The sequence below is a fragment of the Cyphomyrmex costatus genome, unplaced genomic scaffold (assembly GCF_001594065.2).
Source record: "Cyphomyrmex costatus isolate MS0001 unplaced genomic scaffold, Ccosl1.0 scaffold160, whole genome shotgun sequence".
In the NCBI taxonomy this organism is placed as follows: Eukaryota; Metazoa; Arthropoda; class Insecta; order Hymenoptera; family Formicidae; genus Cyphomyrmex; species Cyphomyrmex costatus.
In genome coordinates this window covers 721,074-723,821 of record NW_017275610.1, presented here as the reverse complement: position 1 = coordinate 723,821, position 2,748 = coordinate 721,074, and the positions used below count along the sequence as shown (strand labels likewise).

General features: G+C 31.0%; 1 long non-coding RNA gene across 1 annotated transcript; it reads right to left on the bottom strand.

Annotated features, from left to right (window-relative positions):
* Window positions 1-998: 998 nt before the first annotated feature.
* On the bottom strand, window positions 999-2,409 carry LOC108771556 (uncharacterized). Its single transcript, XR_001940644.1, has 3 exons — window positions 2,148-2,409; window positions 1,958-2,038; window positions 999-1,316 (listed from the first exon to the last, which is right to left on the bottom strand). It is a non-coding gene; the product is annotated as an uncharacterized LOC108771556 (long non-coding RNA).
* Between the last annotated feature and the right edge of the window lie 339 nt (window positions 2,410-2,748).

Here is a 2,748-nt window from a genome sequence, read left to right as displayed (position 1 = left end):
TATATATTGTATATAATATATATATTATTTGTATATTATAATATATATTGTATATTTATGTTATATACATGTATATAATTCTAATTATTTATTATATTCTTTCTACAAACTTTTGTTAGTAATAATTTTATTTTAATGTTTGTGTGACGATTTGAATTATTAAAATAATGTTTATAAAAATAAATAATATATAATAAAATACATATGTATAACGTAAAGTTATTATTAACTTTAAGTTATTATTAACTAAGTTATTATTAACTAAATTATTACTTTTTAAAATCACCTATAATAAAAAATAAAGGTAGTGTTTTTATTGTATTATCAAACATGCGCATCTTTTTCAATATATTACGTATAAATGTTTTAAAAGCTTTTATAATAAAAGGATGAAAATCATATATATAAATCACATATGTATAACAGAAAATAAAAGATATTATGTTTTTATTGTATTATCAAACATGCGCATCTTTTTTAAATATATCACACATAAATACAAATGTTTTTAAAAGCTTTTATAATGAAAGGACGAAAAAAAGTAATATTTTTGAACGACTATTGTTTCATTTATATCAATATTTCAGAAATATTACAAATTGTATTATGTTTAAAATATATTTTTTTTTTTTTTCTGAAATATTGTACGAAATATAATTTTTTAAATTGTTAACATAATTTTTAGATAAAATCAGAAAATTTATGTAGAGATACAATTTTATCTCCTTGCAAGCCATATTATAATTTTTATCAATAATTTTTCTTACAGAAAGGAATTATTAATAAAAATTGTAATATTACTGATAAAAATTGTATTATAAAAAAGTTACTAAAGGAATTTAATATTGCTAAAAGGAAATAAAAATATAGAAAATATTCATCTCGCAAGTTGAAGATATTAAAAGATTTTGTGGGAAGGAAGGGATTTCTGAGTGCAAGCAATCCCTCAGGGGAGAGTCAAACACTCTTGTTGACACGCCATCGACATATTATCCTCGATAAATTTTTATGCGATCACTTCACGCGTATTACCTCCAGTTTCCTAATTTCTTTCTCGTTTCGACGAGTATCAAACCACTATGTCTTTTATCATCTGTCGATTCTTTCATCTCTTCCGTATCCCTTCCCAACCATCATTTACACCCTTCTTCAAGGGTTTAAAACTCCAGTGACATTGTCCGCTTTATCGCTCCTGACCTTTTGGGTATTCGATTTACGTGTGAACTTTAAGAGATAGGCGAATCCTGTTTATCCTTACGATCTCTCTTGTCGTAAAGTCCCGAATCCTCGTAAATTCTGCTACGCCAAAACATGTACTGTCGGAGGATTATTGTCACAGTAAACATACGTAAGGATGTCAAAACACAAGCGGATTTAGATTTGAAATTGAATTTACAAAATATATTTCAAAATTTACTAAGAAATAACTAAAAAAGTATAATTAGAGAAATCGAATGTCGCCAGAATGTGTATTAAAAATCTAAAAATATGGAATCAAATTCTAAATTCCGAAATACTATAGGATTTTCTTTCTAAAGTCGAATGTTCAAGAAAATCTTGTAAAGTATTTAAAAAAATTGTAAAAGGTTATTCCTTGCTAATTGTAAATTAAGACGAAAACTTTATATGAGCATGTCTGAAACGATTTAGTTTGAAAACTACAAGGTGACAAAGTGGAAATAAAAGTTCCATTTTTTCAAAAATTTTGAAATTCAGGTTATTTTAATGAAACTTTATATGTTTATCAAAATAACCGAATGAATTTTGAAATTATTAGAAAAAGACTAAATTTTTCTTTCAATTTTGACATCCTGAAACTAAATCGTGTTGATTATATGATGATATAAAGTTTTCATCTTGATGTTAAGAAATCATCCCACTTTGTATGCAAAATGTTATTAAGAAAGAATAAGTGGAGAATATGTAACAAACATAGAAAATCAAATTTTGAAATTACGCTTATTGGATTCTCTTCCCAGAAAAATCGAATCCAGAGAAGTCTCGAGATGCAAGAATTATGGGCGCGCCACCTCGTGATCTAAAAATACACAAGATATATATATTTATATCGTTTGAGATCACACGCGACTGTTTCAGGATGTAGTCCCACGGCTTATCGCTAATAACCCAAATTAATGCCTTGATACCTATATATCGATTTAGACTGAGACAAGGGGGAGGCGAAGGAAGAGAGGAGGCGACTAGTCGTGACTACCGGAGGCAATATCTCAAGCCTAATTGCAACGGCCGATGCCGCGCGCATCGGACATGAGCACCGTGCCGCTCCGCCGCGGAGGACGACGACGATGGCGATGATGATGCTGCGAGCGATGCAATTAGTGGTGCTGCGCTGTGTGCTTCGAGCACCCTGTATCGTCCCAAGCTATTTCTGCACGTGGCGAAACTTGAGTACCACGCCGCGGGAGTTTCCTCATGCAGGAAGGAGCTCAAGCAGGAGGATGTTGATCGCGGATGGGATCGATTACGCGGAAAACTCGCAGTAAACGTGCGCGTTAGCGGCTGCATTCAGATGCAATACTGCGAATATCACAGACGTCAGTAGGTAGAGTTAATTGCAGCGTCGAATCGTAGATACGAATTGGAGATATATTGAAGTATAATCTGCTGTGAAATTGTATCTAGTCACACAGTATTCTTATTATAGGGACGTGTCGTAAATTAGCAGACTGTACTACCATATACTCTGTACATTGTCCAACATTATTTTCATCATATATATGTACAGGA